The sequence below is a fragment of the Pangasianodon hypophthalmus genome, chromosome 11 (assembly GCF_027358585.1).
Source record: "Pangasianodon hypophthalmus isolate fPanHyp1 chromosome 11, fPanHyp1.pri, whole genome shotgun sequence".
Taxonomy (NCBI): Eukaryota; Metazoa; Chordata; class Actinopteri; order Siluriformes; family Pangasiidae; genus Pangasianodon; species Pangasianodon hypophthalmus.
Window position 1 is genome coordinate 2,583,300 of NC_069720.1, and position 12,036 is coordinate 2,595,335.

The 12,036-nt window shown below is 39.9% G+C and overlaps 1 protein-coding gene across 6 annotated transcripts in view; it reads left to right on the forward strand.

Annotated features, from left to right (window-relative positions):
- The window catches only part of zfhx3b (zinc finger homeobox 3b), a 376,578-nt gene that overhangs the window by 178,930 nt on the left and 185,612 nt on the right, over positions 1-12,036 (forward strand). Inside the window, exon 1 of one of the 6 annotated variants that reach the window (XM_053237889.1) lies at positions 7,677-7,802. The exons of the other annotated variants lie outside the window; for them this stretch is intronic. The gene's annotated coding sequence lies outside the window, so the exon portion shown is untranslated. Of the gene's footprint in view, positions 1-7,676; positions 7,803-12,036 lie in introns of those variants that run through there. 6 annotated transcript variants of the gene reach the window in all.

The following is a 12,036-nucleotide window of genomic DNA, read 5'->3' on the forward strand; positions in this document are numbered from 1 at the left end:
ACTCTCTTCCACGCCGAGTCTGTGCCAGGCTCTCCGGTTAATACAGCTCCCGCTCCGGCCTTATTCCTCGCTCCACTTTTATCGATTTCTGTTGAGAAGTAGACGGAAGAAGAAAGAAAGAAAGAAAGAGCCTTTTCAGGAAGAAGTTAAATGGTCAAGTAGCAGGTGGAGGGTGTCTTTCAGCACTTATTGACGAGGTGGAAAAATGTCACTATTATGGAGGGCCTTTCAGTAGATAGCGAACTGATTGGATGAGTGCCCCGGGGTCAGGCCGGAGTGCATTCCTGCTGCTGCCAAACAAGCCTATATAAAAGGCCAGAGGAATCAGCTGAACTTGCGGAGGCGCCTCTTCACCGGTTGCTCGGTTTATTAGAGACTCAGCGGCGCTCGGGATGTTTGATAATCTCTCGCTTTTGGCCTCTTGCTTTATATATTGGTCTCTAATTCTCTTTATTCACTCTCACTTCTCTCTTCTAATCTTCCAAGCTATGATCAGCTGGTTTGTGTGACTGGAACGTCTCTGGCCTGTGTTTTAGTGTTTGGCTTTTATCGCAAGCAAAATTTACAGGGAAGTAATGTGTGTATGAATGGAGGATAATGAGACTTTTGATCAGAGGGAGAAAAATAATTGAGGACTAATTGAATGACCGAGTATTAGTCAGGTATTCCATGTTCGTCACACAAAGCGAAAGAGGGTTCAACCGTAAGTCAGTCAGCATTTTTGGACACTGACGTCAAGACCTTTCATTACGCCGGGCCATCAGCTGGCCACCACTCTACCCAGCCAGATAAAGGTCAGCATACCAGAGCGCAGACAGTGGGTGACTCAATCCGAGGTGAAATGGTTTCTTTTATAAATTGATTCCAGTTCAGAGAACACAAAGGGCCATGTTGTGCTCTAATTCAGCTAATTAACAGCTTGGGAAAAGGGAGGAGGGAGAAATGCTCTTTGAAGTAGGCTTTATACAGTAAAACAGGACAGTTACTCATCTGACATCTGGAGAGAGATGGATCCATCTGGGTTTGCAGTTCTTGTGTGAGCAAGAAATGACGATTTACTGGTGACATTAATAACGCTAACATTCGCAAAACTTCTATTGTTTACATTTGAGCAGCTACAGATAGAATACATAGCCGAAAGCAAGCAAAAAAAATAAAAAAACATCTCTCATGTTGCATGCAAACAATGTCTCTGTGCTTTAGGTTGGATTTTAGATTGGATCATAAAATATGATCTCAAAGCCAGACGTAAAATCCTCCAATATTGTTGGAGGATTTTATTAATCCTCCAACGATATTGTTAATATTTTTATGCCTTCAGTACTAAACATCCATATCTGATTAAATATGAGTTTGGCTCTTAAACTAGTGGAAATTTCTTGAAAAGCCAGCTACACGAACAAGCATGTGGGCCATTGTTCCACAGTTGCATAGAAATGAGCACAAATTTGAGTGCCTGGAGCTAATCTGTGTCTGATTCAAGAAACAGTTATATAATGTCAAAGCATCCATCATTATATGCTATAAGGAGATTCCACGCCTAGAATCAACAATTTCAGAATCGACGATTTCGGAATCAACAATTTCAGAATCGACAATTTCAGCTGAGTCGCCAGCTCATCCACATGAGTGCATTTTGAGAAATGGTACATCCTTAAATAGTGTAATATGATACACACATTAATTATTTTGCACTGATATATTTACTTTCGTCATTAACAATGTAGCCTAAAACAAATTGAAGCTGCAAATGTAATTTGTAGTGTGTATATAGCTTTTAACTGAAGTGTGATTTGATACACTTTTTGCTGCACAAATCAAATAGCCCAAAAATAGTGAACTTTTTAAAAATTTAAAAACCTTTCCATATAACTATGGAAAAGACAACTAGTCATCTACTTTCTTAATTGCTGGTTGACTAGTAGAAATTAGTAGCTTTTCAGCCCCTAATACATGCACTCCTACCAGACATGAGTGTGTATACATGACCGTTCAGATGCGACTAAAGTGACTGTAAAGGGCACCGATGGTGGAATTTGCGTACCCTTGTTTTAAGATCAGATTTGACCAGATGCAACTTTCATGAATAAGTGCCAATGGTAATATGTGCACAAAGACGACCCATCCTCTTCTTAAATCTCTATGTCATCTAAATGCTTTACTTTCCTATGCATGAGTACGACTGAGTGTCTTCACGCCATTTAACACTGTACTTTAACACTAACACTGTCTACATGTCTCTATTCCAGTACGCATTCCAGATGAGCTGAATATATTTCTACAGCATGTCTCTCTCTCTTTTCTCTTGGCAAAAAAGTCATCTTTCTATGCCACATGGTTTCCAAAATATTGGCTGTAGATGAAGATACTGGCTCTCTCCCACACCCACACACATTCACACACAAGCCGCACTAGCACGCTCTCTCTTTCATGCTGAATGCATAATATATGTAATGAAATAATGTTTCTTGTGTGTTGAATCTCAATGCGGCTCCCTCCAAACCTCCTGATTTCAATTGCAGTGATGACGGGGGGTAAATGATTATGTGTGGGGGGACTTAGCATATTGCCCTGGGCTAAGCTGCACAGTCCAGAGATGTATGCATGACACACTCACGCACACACATGCACACTTCCAGACCCAAACCCGCTCATTATGAATTCCAGTCGCTAATTTGATGACTTTTCTTTCACTTCTCACATCCTGTGGACAGCCGAAGCTCTGGGTGCCAGCCTTGAACTGTTCAGACTGAAATTTCTAATTGGCCCAGCTCGACCTCCGGCCATTAAAGATTTAAAGTGAACAGAGCTTGTAAAACGCTGAATTTGTGGCACTTAGCTGTGGTAATGGTTCTCACCCAGCTGTAAGGATGAGGTTGAGGTGGCCTACCACCAGTTTCCCCTCTGTGTAGTTTGCCTTTTTTCATAGATATTTTTCCTAGATGATAAAAAATATCACATTGACATGGTAACAAATCTATGAATTTGGTTCTTCTACTAAGAGCTGTGAACAGGGTTATGTGGGCAGAGCTTGAAGTAGTGCAGAAATAGTTAGTTTACTTCTGCTTAGAATGGCTTTTCCACATGAGATTACAGCAGAGTGATCTCATTTTCTGGCACCTAATTAACCAAAATCACCATTTTATCATAGAATTGAATTTTTCATATTTTTATGGACAGTAATATTTTCTTGTTGCTGATATTGAGTAAGATTTTATATTTCTTTCCTGTGATCCACATAAAAAAAATCCTTTATGTTTAAGTTAGCATCCCAACTGGCTTCCTATTCACTATATATGCTCACTACTTAATTCTTTCTATTCACTATATATGCTCACTATGTATAGCTTCCTATTCACTATATATATGCTCACTACTTAAGTCTTCCTATTCACTATACCCCGATCAGCCATAACATCAAAATCACCTGCCTAATATTGTGTAGGTCCCCTTTTGCTGCCAAAACAGGCATGGACTCCACAAGACCTCTGAAGATGTGCTGTGGTATATGGCACCAAGAAGTTAGCAGCAGATCCTTTAAGTCCTGTAAGTTGCAAGGCGAGGCCTGCGTGAATCGGACTTGTTTGTCCAGCACATCCCACAGATGCTTGGATTGAGATCTGGGGAATTTGGAGGCCAAGTCGACATCTTGAACTCTTTGTCATGTTCCTCAAACCATTCCTGAACAAATTTGCAGTGTGCCATTATCCTGCTGAAAGAGGCCACTGCCATTAGGGAATACCGTTGTCATGAAGGGGTGTACTTGGTCTGCAACAATGTTAAGTAGGTGGTACATATCAAAGTAACATCCATATGAATGCCAGAACCCAAGGTTTCCCAATAGAACATTGCTTCCACCAGCTTACCTTCTTCCCATAGTGCATCCTGGTGCCATATCTTCCCCAGGTAAGTGGTGCACACTCACCTGGCCCTCCACATGATGTAAAAGAAGACGTGACTCATCAGACCAGGCCACCTTCTTCCATTGCTCCATGGTCCAGTTCTGATGCTCACATGCCCATTGTAGGAGCTTTCGGCTGTGGACAGGAGTCAGCATGGGCTCTCTGACCGGTCTGCAGCTACGCAGCCCCATACGCAGCTAGCTGCAATACACTCTATGTTCTGACACCTTGCTATCATAGCCAGCATGAACTTTTTCAGCAATTAGTGCTACAGTAGCTCTTCTGTGTGCCCATGACCCGGTCACCATTTCACTGGTTGACCTTCCTTGGACCACTTTTGGTAGGTACTAACCACCGCATACCGGGAACATCCCACAAGACCTGCCGTTTTGAAGACGCTCTGACCCAGTCATCTAGCCATCACAATTGGGCTCTTGTCAAAGTCACTCAGATCCTAATACTTGCCCATTTTTCCTGCTTCCAACACATCAACTTCAAGAACTGACTGTTCACTTGCTGCTTAATATATCCCACTGCTCGACAGGTGCCATTGTAACAAGATAATGTTATGGCTGATCGGTGTATATGCTCACTACTTAAGGCTTCCTATTCACTATATACGCTCACTATATATGGCTTCCTATTCACTATATACGCTCACTATATATGGCTTCCTATTCACTATATACGCTCACTATATATGGCTTCCTATTCACTATATACGCTCACTATGTAAGGCATTCTATTTACTATATACGCTCACTATGTAAGGCATTCTATTCACTATATACATTCACTACTTAGCAGTTCCTATTCACTAGACACGTTTATTCTCAATAATTAGCCCTTCCTATTCACTATATATGCTCACTACTTCTAGTCTATAGCATAATGGCACATTTGGGTTGCTTGTTGCCATTAAAACAAACTTGCTATGTCTCATGCCACTTGTGAAGCAATGCAAGCGATAATTATTGGTGAAAGAAATCCAGTTTGCTTTTTTTTAGTGGCATTTTTTAGCAGGAAGGTTAATTTAGATTCAGTAAGCATAATAATAAATAATGACTGAACATTGCGATGATAATACGTACATGTGTGTGAGTGTGTGTGTGTGTGTTGGCAGTGTGGGAATGTAACATTTGCAGTACGGAGCAGACAGTGCGGCATGCAGCAGGACCCGGAGAACTTGCTGATTTATTGATGCAAGATGTCAGCGCCAGATTTTCTGACCCTGCTGAGAAGTTCTCTTTTTTTTCTCAGTTTTTTTCCTTTGAAACTGTGCCTTCTAACTTTGACCTTGAAATTCTCTCTCGTATTTGTCTCATCAAATTGCACTTCAGTTTTCAGTGAGGTCAAAGCTTTGAACAGACCATCTGCAACTGCAATTTTTGTTTTCCAGCTTTACTGTTGTGAACGTTGAAGTAACTGCTCATATTATTAACAGCAAGTTTTATTCTTGCTCAACTTTGTGAATAATCTGCCCTGCTGGTTTGGCATGTTAGACCCCTGGAATTATTGATTAAGCCAGCCTCAGAGGGTATAAAACGAACTTGACAAATATGAAAGGTCCGTTTTAGCAATCCCTGTACACACGCAGTGGGGAGAAAAATAATAATGCACTATTTTTCCCATCTATGCCCTGTTAAGCTCCATAGGTAATCATAAAAATCCCCCCGCTCTGTTCTCTGTGCTGTATTTCTGTCCATACTCGTTAGACCTATTTGAACTGTAGATAGAGTGAGGAATGTGTGAAGCATCTTAGGAAACATGAGCTGCTATTTTCCCACAAGCATGAAAAAGCAGAGGCCAGGGACTGTGGAATCCTTGTGACGCAATACAGCCAGAGAGAAAGTGAGAGATAGACAGAGGGAAAGAGAGACAGACTCTGTCCCAGGGCTGGAATAGAATTTAAAGAGGGAAAGGACAGCGATGCAGTGACATCAGTACACAGGAGGGGTTTGAGCGAGGGAAGAGTATGAGCTCTCTTTAGGGACGACTCTGTAGCCTCTTGTGCAAAAACTTTTCTTAGCACTTTTTGATTGTTGGCCAAGTGGCCATTAAAAAAGCAAACATGCTTCCAAATAGGGTTGTCACGGATTCTTACTACCATTTCGACATCAGTTATATTAATACCACAGCATTGTTGCATTCTCGATTCTGATTGGTCAGAAGGTGTAGCGCAACTGCATTTATATTAATGCACTTCTAATATTCTAATACATTAATGTTGTTATTTTAAGGAAGAAAAACATCTACATGTTCATATGGTGAAGTTTCGGGGAGTAAGGAGATGTTTATTTAACGTTTATGGAAGGAACCTACAGTGTCAGTGGTAAAGGTGTAACTTTATGTTTTCTGACATGGGAGAGGAGTATATGCTTCACATGACAAGCTGCTTATTTTTTTCTTATTGACTTCAAGAGAAAAAAAAGTGTGGCCAGTGAGCCATAATATCCACAACATTAAATGTAACTACAAATAGTACAAATGGATAAAAATATATATGTGCCATTCTTTAATAAATAAATAAATTGTAATCTGCAGTGGTACAAGGGGAATATAACATGTTGGGGTGTGCTGTTATAGAAAAGTAATCAATTTTGCAGTGGTAACAGTAACTCCAATTCATCACACAACCCTGTCATTGATTATTTTCCTACAACTGCATGACACGACGTGTTTTATTCCTTACATATTGCCTGTCTCTAGGAGTGTAATCTCTTATACTCTTTACCTGTATGCTGTAGATGGAATTTGTTGGCAATTAAAATTTCTTTAGACACCATCAAGTTATAATTTTAGGTCACTCTGTTTTTAACACATAAAAATGAAGCTACAGATAATTCGTTAACACTTATAACTTCCGTATGAATCTGAACCTCTTAGCTTTACTCCCTACAAACCTACAAGTGCATTAGAGGTTTTTAAACTTTTTGTACACAGTGGCCCCTCTAACTGTAAAATAAATTCCACAGACCCCCTCAACATTATTTAAAAAATTTTTTTTGAATAATATTTATTTGTGCCATAAAGCTTTCTATTCCTGAACGTTCCACCGACAGAACACATTAGGTCTGAGTTGACTTTGGTGCTTGGACCCCTAAATATAATAACATAACTGATAATATGTGTTGTGATTTCTATCTTTGTTCCCATTTTGACACTTACTCACTGTAGTGCATTGTGGGTATACAGCACTGGATAATTTCCACTATGGTTTCAGGCACAGCTAGAAAAAAATGGCAAAACTCCCTAAAATCTAGTGAATAGGATACCGTTTTAGACATACTGATAGTGCATTTGAATAAAGTTGGACTGTTTTTCGTGTTGCAAATGTACTCAGCTTTCAATACTTTGTGCAACACAACTCCCAAATGCTTTTTACTGGGATTTGAGATTGTAGCCAGACTGAAAGGTAGCATGAAAAGAGAGAGAGAGAGAGAGAGAGAGAGGGAGAGAGAAATGGAGGATTTGCATTTCTGCAGCATGCTCCCAAATGACTCTCACAAAACTCAGTTTCTCCTGTGTTAAAATTTCTGCTTGGTAAAAAAAAAAATTAAAAAAAAAAATGTTGATGCAAAAACAGATCAAGCTTCACTCACTTTGCCTCATTTTCCCCACTCTCCTCCTCCCTTTCTCTCTTCTCTCTTTTTCTGTTCTAATTATGGCTGCCAGTGTTCTTCGCTGTTATATTCATCATATCTTTTGGTATTTATAGTGTCTGTTTTCGTCATAGTAATAACGTTGTTCTGGAATTCCCATGCATGAGAGGGGAAAAAAGAGTGCAGGGGGAGGAACACGAAAGAAACGAGCAAACGTTTGGCTAAGGATGAGTCAAATTCAAGGGTAGAGGCCACAGCCTGCAGGTGACCCACGTTTCCAGAAGGATCAACAGATCTGGTGAAGTTGTCTTCTATTTTGGCTCCTCCCTATGGCTTTGCTTTCTTCTATCACTTGTTTTTACTCTTCTTTACTCATTTTTCTTCTTTAAAGTTTAAAGGAATACTCTGACATTTTCAACCTAATGTCTATTAACTGAATCTGTAGACTATGTGTGATTTCTGCACAGCAAGAAAAGTCCAACACTTTTCCTTTTACTGAAATAAGAAAACGTGTTTTCTCTAAACCCATTTATAATGTAAGTCCAAGGGCAGATGTCGAAGTTGTTCTGCACAATGCTTTAATGATTTCTTGATAAGCTCAAAATCTGTAGAATTCATCCTTTAAAAAAAACGCTCGTATCCTATTCGTGTTAAATGTGTGTGTAAATTTAGGCACAAGAATACTAACTATTGTAAACCTCGACTTGATCAACATTAAATTAGATCTAGAATATACTGTCGAGTTTAAAATGCTTATTTTTATTACGTTTACATCATTTAGCAAACTCCCTTTTCCAGAGCGAATTATAGAAGAGCTTTAGTCTATATCAAAAACATATCCTCATGCTAGTTCTCTAGGTCAGAGACAAACAGCACCATCAATAACACTTTGTGAAAGCCAGTCGTTTAATATAATATTGGCATTAACTAAAGAATATGAAAAATATAGAAAGTGACCCAACACAACCCCATAAAATAAGACAAAATAAAAACAAATCAGTCAATTATGACAAAAGAAATGGCACTGTATAAACGGAAGGATGGGCCGTTCTGTCTGTGCAGAGCCATAAGCCATAAACAAACGCCTCAGCCGATGAAGATTTCGCACTCGATTATCATTATTAATATTATATATTATATCATATTTTATTGGCTTAGAAGTGAGTCAAAATAACTTCCATTTCTGCCTTTCTGCCTTTACCTGCATCACTAATTTCGCTCACGCAAACATTTACGCTCAGCCTTACTAAAAGATTGATAAATGGCTCATTGTTACCGGTGGAGTTGTGTTGCTCTGATGGCGGATGGATACGAAATGTCCTTCAAGAAAGCGCAAAAACAACCTGAACCACTTTTTACTGTATTGTTCCAATGTGGAAGGTTGGATAAGAACAGGTTTAAGAAGATGTCTCATCTAAAGACATTTATCATTCCTGTAATAGATGTAGTTTTGAACTAACTAATGGATGTAGTTTTGAATTTGTGTTTATTTTAAACATTTACAGACAAATTTTAACAACTGCCCTGAGACTTACTGTATATTATGAAGGATTTAGGAGTAAGCAGGTTTGCTGTTCTTTTCTCAGTGCATATTCATTCTCAGTGAATAAAATACACTGGAGTTTATCTTTAATGGTGATATATAAGGTAGTGCCAGTGTTGGGGTATTTGTTTACAAAGCCGTGTGGGGCCTAGTGGGTGCACCAGGGGAATAGGAAGGAAAACAAGCATGCCCTCACTCCCAGCCCTTTGGAACCATACAGCTATAAATACCCCTGGGTGGCGCGCCGGTCCCACTGCCCATGGCATGGGAACCTCGCTCTCTCTCTCCCTTCGACCCTCACTGGGAAGATCATGGCCAGGTCACAGGGAGTGAGGAAAAGATTCGAGGGTAGGAGAAGGAAAAGCCTGGCTGAAAATATGCTCTCTGCCTTTCTTTACATAATCGTCTTCTTTGTTGCACCTCCATAGAGAGTCCATGCTCACTTTAAAAAAAAAAAAAAAAAAAAACAGTGTGTACACTGCAGATTTAGTCACTGTGCTTTCCAAGCTGGAAAGAATCCACTTCTCCAAGCTCGCACAAAGCATTTTGTTTTGTTGCACCCACCCTGAAAAAATTGATTTCGACTTTTCAAAGGTTTTGTACTTCACAGAGCGGTTTCCCTCGGTCCGCCTGAGATAGGTTGAGCTCACGTTTTTGGAATCTGAAGTAATAGTTTTAAACTGACAGACTAAACATCGGTCTTCTCGGCTGCTCCTTCTTTCACTTCTGAATAATAAATCACACACACACATACACACACTCGATCGCTTAGACGCTCAAACAATCGCATTGTTGTCAGGATGTTGTCAGGATTGCTGGCATGTTGGACAGAAAAGCCACTGTAACCACAAATGATTTTTATTTTAGTCATAGTCGTAAACATCCGAAACTCATCAGTGGGTCTTCTTTGTGTTTTAAGGAGCTCTCAGACCACAACATTTGTGAAGAAAAGACAAACATCATACGAACATCATCTACATCTTCTACATCATTTCACATCACTACAGCTCTGTTACAATGACAAAAGAGAATGCGACAGTTTATCTTCACAAGTTTTCTTCCTCTCTTATCCTTTTCTCTCTTAGTTTTTCTTTCTGTTTTTCTTTCTTTTCTCACATTCCCTTTTTATAAGTACTTTCATTCTTTCTTTCTTTCTTTCTTTCTTTTTTATTTATTTCTTTGCTCTCAGATTTCCTTTGTTATTAGTTATTTTTTCACATTTCCTTTATTATTAGTTCTATCTATCTATCTATCTATCTATCTGTCTGTCTGTCTGTCTGTCTGTCTATTAGCCCTGAACACAAAAGTATGATGCTTAAATAGTCACATTGACTTTGGTCATGGGGGCGTTTCCAAATTTGCATACTCATGTATATTAATAACCGTGGCATTTTTAATGATAGTAGAAATGTACAAGTGTTCCAGGACCATTAACCATTTTTTTATTCTTCTTATTATCTTAATAATCTTAAAAATTATTAACTTTAATAATTAAAATTAAAATTAAATGTATTGTGAATACATTTTCAGGTGCTGTTCGAGTTGTTCGGTCTGCTCTGTTCGCTCTGTCAGCTGTACTTTATGGAATTAAGTGGACATTTTTCTCTCACCCACTTCCCTGTTTAATGTCTTAATGTGCTTTTCAGTGCTTCCTTTTAGTCCTCCATTTTCCGTTTCTCTCTCCACTCCCTCACCTTTCTCGCTTTCATTCCTCCCTTACTTTTTTTCGTTTCGTTTCTCCTTCTCCTACAAGGCACACTTGTTATTCCTTTGTACAAGGTCCCATAATTAAGTTTGACATAAGCGTAGGGATTAAATATGTGGTTTGGGAGGGGGGAAACAGGGCTCTGTTTCAATCTCAAGGCCAGCTGCAAAATGGAACCAGATTGCGACACTTGGAATGGGAAAGTTTGGGAAAGGTGCCGAGAACAGGGCTGTGTGTTCAAACGGCTCTGGGATCTGAATCCCTCTGCAGCCAAAAAGGCTGCTACTGATCCCTGCCGACCCTCACAGCCAACGGACTACTGCCCCCGAGCCAAAACACGACACATACCCTCGACCAAAAGGCTACGAACCATTGCTACAACCCTGGCTTCAACCAAAAGACTAGCACAAGAACCTCTTTGACCTTTGCATACTTTACAAGGAGAAGTAAAGCTTCAGTGAGTAAAAGTCAGGACAAAAACACTGACGCCAAAATACATATTTTCCACAGTTTAATGACTTTAGCCATTCCTGCCAAAAGATCATAAGCTCTTTCATCAAGAAAAGAAAAAAAACAACAACTAATTCCAACCGAGATATTAGCCCCTATTAGCCAAATCGATGCATATGCTCTCGGAGAGCACCGCACACCCAGCTGGAAAAACATTTCCTTTCTGACCCTGAAAAACCCTGTTTCCTTTACTGAGAAATTATCACACAGCCTGGAGACCTCGGCTGTGGCCTGCTTCTCGCCAGAAGACTCTTTCCTAGTCTAAAGACCTCTGCAATCGCTGCCAATATCCCTTTTCCTCCCACATGTCCTGTCTCTTCAACTTAAAGACTGCAGCCTCTGCCAAAAAACATTCGAGCTTTTCATTCCAGCGACCTCTCGCTTCTCCAGTCAGAGGGCCACAGCCTCCCAAACCAAACCAAACTGAACCAAACCGAACGGCTCTCTCTCACACAGAGACACACACGGTTAATGAACACAACAAAACACAACACAGCACAACACAACACAGCACAATGGAGCACAACACAAAACAAAACAGCATAACAAAACAGCATAACAACACAGCACAACAGCACAGCACAACCCAGCACAACAGAATGCAACACAGCACAACAACACAACACAGCACAATGGAGCACAACACAAAACAACACAGCACAATGGAGCACAACACAAAACAACACAACACAACAGCACAGCACAACACAGCACAACAGAATGCAACACAGCATAAGAGCACAGCACAACACAACACAGCACAAGAGCACAGCA